Here is a 7,937-nt window from a genome sequence, read left to right as displayed (position 1 = left end):
CTTTGCACCGATTTTTCCGGGCTAAAACCCAAACGTAAAGTTTTGCATGGATTCAAATACCATTATATATAAAGTTTCCTGTCTGTATACCAAAAACTCTAGGAGGATTTTGGTAAGCAAAATTTGTTAAACAAAATATATACGTATACATAAATATATATGGAAAAAAAATTGTGTTTACTATAAACTTTTTACGCAAATATTATGCAAGTATAAATCATGTAGAATATCTGCATGAATATAATTACACGTAATAGTTAACCAAAGATGATTATCCCATTAGAAAACCGAAGCAACTAATAGGGAATTAATTATAATGCATGTTTAAAAGAATATGCAAATTAGCTAGATCGTTTGCTAGTGAATGCAATTACAAAACCCATATATAGGAAATTGTATTTTCTTTTTAAATAAATAGAAAAGAGGGGTTTTAATATAAATATCAATACACACAAAAGAAAAACGAATTTATAGGAGTTTATATATATATATATATATATATATATACATATATATATGTGTGTGTGTGTGATATATGTGTGTGCGTGTGTTTTTACATTCGAAAAAGGATAGAGGTGTATAAAGGTATATTCAAATTATTTAACGAAGGGAGATACCTATAAAAAAGTTAATCCAAACCTGCAAAGGGTGATAAAGCTAAATATATTTTATGGCAAATATGTGAAAATTTGGTTGTTTAAAATATCGTTTAAATCATGTTTCAGACGTAAACACTTCCCAAATCTGTTTTTTTACGCATATTTCGAAAATATGTTATTAAACAATCTGTTATAAGACAGAAAGACATAGACAGAAAGCATTTTGACGTGTTGGTACGGAAACATATTAATAAAAACACACAGAAAAGAAACATTTGTCAGAAAGGATACACATATAAAATAAAAAGAGGAAAAAAAAAACATGTCAAAAATTAAACAAGCACAAGAAGTTAATCATCAGCATTTTCAAGGGAATCTTGGTCAAATATAATAATTACTTATGGTTATCTTCCAGATTCGGTCGTCTGTAGTTAAGATTTTAATACAAGTAACAACTGACTTTAATATCATTGATATAGTTATATTCAGACCAGACAATAACAAGCAATTGAGTATATAATATTTTAATTTTGACACTAAAAATTTCTAGATCCACTGAAAACAATTATAAAAACGTTGTATATTTGTTTATGCATTATCTCAACAAACAAGTTGACGGAGATAGTAGGGCGTTTGCGTTTTATAATAAGTAAAAATCCAGGGTTCGAATTTACTGCGTTCTGTTGTTCTAATTAGGTCGAGTAAATATAAGCCAGATTTCACCTTCTCGGCCTAGCAATAAAAGTATAAATTGGGATCAATTAACTGTATATAATAAACCGCTTTCCATTCGTATTGCTTTTCGGCATTCACTATACAGATAGTTTATAAATGACAGCCCATTTTTTTTTCTTTTTTAAGAAATAACTTTCATGCATTTCTCGACAAGGATTCAATTCAAAATATATTAGGTTGGTGCAAAAATAATGTCGTTTTTTTCATAGTTGGACGTACAAAAACGTCATTATTTTTGCATTAACCTAATATATTAACATATCTAAAATATATGAATAATAATAATGTTTAATAAGTTCTTAATTTTTATTCTAGTAAATACAAGTTTAGTTCCGATGCTTATTTTTTTAAGCGGTGGAACGCTGTTCCAACAGTTGGTTGGTTGGTTGTTTTTGTTTTACGGCATATCAACCCTTTTCCGGTTATTTAATACCGAATCCAAAGATTTGGAAGAATAATTTTTAATAGAATATATTTGTTGTTTTCAAATCAGTTTCTATTTAACCCATAGTTGAGACCCTAACAGGTACTACCACTCCGGGTCAGAGTGGACCTGGGAGCAATGGTAATTTAAGGGTGGCTCCACACTCCCCAAAGCCCGCAAGCTGGGGCCTCACCACTGGATATAGTTTAAGGTCATATCCAGGACCGTTCCAACAGTAACATCAGAAACAATGAATCAGATAAAAGTATTCTGCAAAATATCCGAATATATGAATACTTACTACTGGTTGGTCGATTCTCCTTCAGAAATCAGAAAGAGTTTCCTCTGTAAACCGATCAACTGTTCTGGATAGAAAGGAGTGAGTCACGGGAAACGGATTATTTTAAGAAAAACAAAACTCTGCAAATATTTCAATAAAAATTTTATAATGTACATAAAAACATTTACAAAACTATGTCATTATGGAATATCTAGAAGCGAAAAATGAACTAACCCAGCTAAGAATAGTACTTCGGCTTGGTAGATTACCGTGACAACTCGTGTTGAATCTTCGCTTGAAGAGATGTTGGGGTTTTGTCACTGATTCATCATTTTTCACGTGTCATAAGCAAACACACGGTGTCCACGACTCCACGGTAGCATGAGGGCAATGAACTGAAAAGAAAAGCAATTCAAAATCAATAACTAAAACAAAATTTAACGTAAAAGATAAACAAATAGCAACAAACTGAACGATATCTTAAGCAGGTTTAAAGAGCGTTTTACAAGCATCCGTTTTCCGTGACTCAGGCTGTATTAAATAAGCAGGAACCCGAACATACACGTTAGTAAGAGATTCAACTTACCACAGGAAACTATTTATGTTAAAACACTGCTATATAGTCATTTTTTCTGACGGACAAAATCCAGCTGTGACCGCTTAGCAAACAGACATCCCGGTGAAAACCAATAGTCACAGGTATCAAGTTCTATAGATCTAGTTTTTTTGTTTGTTTGTTTGCTTTTAAGAAGAAGAAGAAGAAGAAGAAGAAGAAGAAGTAGAAATGGTGTTATTTCTGGTAACTTTATTTTACATAATTGCCAATGTAATTGACATAAATTACCACTGACAAGTTCACACAACCACGGACAAAAATAGCACTTTTTTTCGTCTAGATCCTTGCAACAGTTTCTAACAGCTGTCAATTTGTTTCTTTTGGTTGTTTACTATTACGTAAATATATATAGTATATTATGTATGGATAGAGGTTGTCATCACTTTGGGTAATGTCTTTTCCTCAACAAACGCGATATTTTGGTGAAAATCGGCGCACTCTGTAGCACAACGTTGGTGGCTTCATCGTTAATCTCAGTGGATTACCTAGTGTTCTCCTCGTTAATAAAGACAGCTGTTCTGACGGAGTTGGCGACGCCTAGTTGTAAAAGTAGTATTAGTAGTAGTAGTGTGGGTACGTGTGTTTTTTTTCTCTCCTTAGATGCAATAATGTAATAAAATAATACGATAGGTAAGCCATCTCTACGCTTTCTCTCTAGTGGTGGTGATAGTCGTCGTCATGGAAATGAAAATGGTGCTTGTGATAGTGATGCGCACAGAACGACAGGGTTTAGAAAAAAAGCAGTATCCTAATTAAGTCAGTTCACAAGAGACATTTTTCTCACTTGTTTGCCACGTTTCATTTCATACTTCCTGTTCCTGACGTCTTCTACGTGTCTCTAATTTCTAAAGTCCCTTCTAATGCAACGCTACACATTGTACTTGATATTCGCCGTACAATTTCTGTTCATGTACTTTTTAACACAGTTTCTAATTTTAAAAGCGTATCAATTGTTCGTGAACATTTAATATATAATTTAGTAAATGCAGTTTCTGTCTTGATACTCGATTTTTAAATGACACAGCGGTTATTTTGGAAGCTAAAATTGAAAGATTACTTTTTGTTCTTTTGTTTTTGTTTTTTTTTCGTCATCGAATTGTGTTTGGTTGAATGCAATTTCAATCTAGATATCCTTTGCTAACATCTGGTATTCTAGGAATTATTATTTGCGGCTGTTAATTGCGAGTCTTTAAAAAAAAACTGGTGATGTTTCTGGTAGCTTTGTTTTATGTAATTGCCAATACAATTAACATCTATTTAATTACCGCTGACATAATAAGGCGTTCCTTAAAGATTTTTAATAAAGATTATTGCTAATTCAGTTGTTTCGCTCGCTCGCGCTCGCATTTCTTTTGTGACAACTGATTTAACATTGTTTTAACACTGTTCTTTCATTATACCTTTGTTTCCTTTAAGAGTAAGCTCACAACTAATAGAAGCCTCTTTTAACGATTGTCTTTTAAAACACACACACACACACACACACACACACACATATATATATATATATATATATATATATATATATATATATATATATATATATACTATATTCTTGATCCATTGTTCTCTTTTTTCTTTTGTTCCCTTTCTGCGCACAAAACACAATTCAAATTATATATATTTCATTATTTCACGATAAAAACCTCCCAATAATGGAAAAATAATATCATTATCTCCCGCGTTTTTTTATTATTGTATTTGTTACGTTTCCCGCCATTTCTATTTTATTTTGCTTCTTTTTTTTTTTTACTTCTGAATCATTTTTCCTCACTTCCGCCATTTTGTTTCTACGTTTTTAACTATCATGCTTTCTTTTACATTTTCTGTTTTGGGTTTGTTGTTTCGCGCGATCTACATTGAAAATAGATTTATTTATGTACGCTTTTCATTACCTTGTAAAAAAACACAGACCATTGTCTTCATTTTGTCTATTGCTTTCATTCTGTATGAAAACAAATAAACGCCATCAAGTGTAAAATCGAAATGTGTCGACTAGAATATTTCCAGCTGACAAATTAGATGTGCACATTTAACGCGTTTCTTCCCTCTGTCATTTCTATTATTCCTATAAGCCCTCTATCTATCTCTCTCTTTCTCTCCTTATATATATATATATATGTATATATATATATATATATATATATATATATATATATATATATACAAATTTCGATTTTTTGTCTTCTATTGTTTATTTATAAATAATTCATATAAATTAATTGTTCGAATATAGTATCGGTTTTACATATGATAAAAAAATAATAATGATTTCACATTACCGATAATAATTTTATAAGGATAAAAATTCAATTGTTAATAACAATTACGAATGTGAAAAAATGGCAAGGATTTTGGAGGAATATAAATAACAATACTATGAATAATAATTCTGAAATTCAAATCTATTCTATTTCCTGACCAGAAATAGATATATCTATCTTTAAGAAGAGAAATTTGCCTATCAGATAGTGTTTTATATTTTACGGGCGTATACTTTCAGTGAAATATGGAAGGGAAAATGTTATCCCTCGCAATTTTTCTATATATTTTTGTATTCGTGTAAAATAACGTCGGAGTCAGTGAGTATAAAACGAAATAAGTGAGAACAAAAAGAAAACGCTTCTAGCTGGAAAGTTCAACCAACATCAAAAGAAAATAAAAACGTATAAATCAGCATAGAAAGAACATATAAAGAAAGAAAACGTCTTAATATAGAAATAGATTATTGCTGGTTAATAAAAAGAAATTGTAATTTAGCTCAAAGCAGGTATCCGGCCATACAATAGCTTGGAGCCCGTGGCGCAATTGATAGAGACGTCGAATCTTTACGGTTCCAGGTGAGAATTGTCTGAAGATCGCGGTTTCAATTCTACCCAAAGCCAGAGACTTACTTAGCCACAAACGTGGTGAAACGCCAACAACTATGGGTGGCAGTAATTGCCACCTGACGAAGCCAGAGGAATAGTTGGCCGAAACGTCATGAAACAACAACTAAGAAAGATGAGGATAATATTCCGCAATAAATAAATTAATAAATAATACTCATCTCAATAATGAATTCCAATTAAATAATATATATATAAAAAAAAATGTAATCTGCGTTTTTCTCGGACGAATATAATTCGAGAAATCCACAGTTAGTTCACATTGGTTTTGCTCAATCAATTTATATGAGTTTATGAGCATGTGTCTTTTTTACGTTTTTGATCACATGTACGTATTTATGGAGTATTTTAGAAGTTGGTGTAGGTAAAATTCCATGTTTTGATTAGAAATGGTTATTTTAGTAACAAGATGTATACTGGTCTGAATGTGTTGTATGATTAGGTCGAAAAAACAAAAGATAGGTTGTAAACTATAAAACCTCGAAATCTTCTGTAAATTTTCTCTGTTGCCGTATTTTTCTTTTATTCCTTTTCTTTATAACTTTATATTTTTGTATCCATTTTATTCCCCTATTTTTATTCTCCTATATTTAATAACTTTGCATTTTTTCATACCTTTATTATCTATTATTACTCTATAATTAAGATATTCTTATGTCTGTTTATCGCATTCTCCTTTGAATTTTATTCCCTTATTATACCATCTGTTTCTCCTCTACCTTATTCACTTAAAAAAAAATCTTTCTTTATTGTATCCCTTATAATTTATCCTCTCACATTTATTATCTCACTATTATACCTAATAATTTACATCTCTTTTAAGTGCTGTTATGATTTCAGATATTAAAATGATTTAATGACCAAGGAATGAACTCATATATAATATATTTTTATAACATGATTATATATTTTAAAACTAGTGGCTGCGCCGTGACGGCACACACAACGCCGCATCAAACATAAAATCGAGTACACTCAATATCAAGTACACTCAACATCGTCTTACTATCAACGCTTATCTTGTGAACTCGGACTATGGGAAATTCCGATATGCACAAAACAAAATCACTGAAAAAAATCCCCTAACTAAGGGTAAGGATAATGAGTAAACGTTGGATAAAATGATGGTTAAAATTATTACGAACTTGCCAGGATTCGAACCTGGAATCTTCTGATCCGTAGTCAGACGCATTATCTATTGCGCTACAAATCCTGTACGTATACCGACAGGTGTTACCGCGAATGTATACAGACGGTGCTAAATTTCGTTGACATCGGCCGGTAACTTTTTCCACAATGCAAGAAACGGCCCCAAACCCCTTATTTCGGGCTTTTTGTGTGATTCGGCGTTGTTCGTTACGAACCATATATATATATATAAGGAAAATCTAGGGTCTCACACCTTTCAGGAAAAAAAAATAATTTTTCAATTCGGTGCATCCGTTCGAAAGTTTTATTGGTATATATACACACACACACACACATAAATAAATAAATAAATAAATAAACGCTTAGTATTGATGAATCGTATAATTTTTGTTGGTGTTGAATGTCAAGGAAGTAAGAATCTCGAACATAGTATATTACCAAATTAAGGAAAGTAAAAAGTGAACTGTGGCTTTAGCTTCGGTAGCTTCGTAACTCACGCTTCCACGAACGATGTTTCAGACAAAGAAAGAGGAAAATTGCGGTTTTCTGAGTCGAAAACAATCCATTTTATATTCATTGTTGTTTATTTATTTAACTTGGACTATTATGTGTTAGCTCCCTACACCAAGAGGCTTCGTATCTAAGCTGGAGTGATGTCCATAAAAAAATGTCTGGATTCGGCACTAAGTAACCTGTAAAAGGTTTAATAGAACTTAAAACAAGCTGAACAAAAGTTCGGATTGACATAATTGTTTTACATGTAATCGACAAGTTTGAGCTTATAGTAAAAAAAAATTATAACACTTATGTTGAATAATAACAAGTGAAGCGTGTATGGTCCCCGAAAGTGCACAGTGAACGAGGCATAAAAAACTAACAAAGTTCAGCATTTTCTCCCCCCCCCCCCATTTAGCCCCAAAAGTCCCCAGAAGACGTTAAATCCTGGTAAACATGAACAAACGGCGCAGTGTTTTATTTAACATGTATAAATTTGAGTTCTTCAACCATGCAAAAAAAGAAATGATAACATCCATCATTTGAGCCCCTCTCCATTTAGTCCCCAAAAGTCCCCAAAGCCTTAATATTTTTAAATTAAAGTTCAGCACTAAATAGACATCCACAGAAGATTTTGGATAAATATGGTAAAATAGTCCCCAAAAGGATGTGTTTTCATTAGCCCTAAAAGAGCCCCTGCGGCACACTCAAGAGTTATCATGAAGTATAGGCAAACAAAATTATATAGAAA

General features: G+C 31.8%; 1 non-coding gene across 1 annotated transcript; it reads right to left on the bottom strand.

The window, feature by feature from the left end:
* Positions 1 to 6,682: 6,682 nt before the first annotated feature.
* Trnar-acg (transfer RNA arginine (anticodon ACG)) lies at positions 6,683 to 6,755 on the bottom strand. The gene has a single exon. It is a non-coding gene; the product is annotated as a tRNA-Arg (tRNA).
* Between the last annotated feature and the right edge of the window lie 1,182 nt (positions 6,756 to 7,937).

This window comes from Euprymna scolopes, chromosome 3 (genome assembly GCF_053919585.1).
Source record: "Euprymna scolopes isolate OS-2025 chromosome 3, ASM5391958v1, whole genome shotgun sequence".
NCBI classification, from domain to species: Eukaryota; Metazoa; Mollusca; class Cephalopoda; order Sepiida; family Sepiolidae; genus Euprymna; species Euprymna scolopes.
Note: the sequence above shows the minus strand (reverse complement) of the source record. Positions and strands in the feature narration are given on the sequence as shown.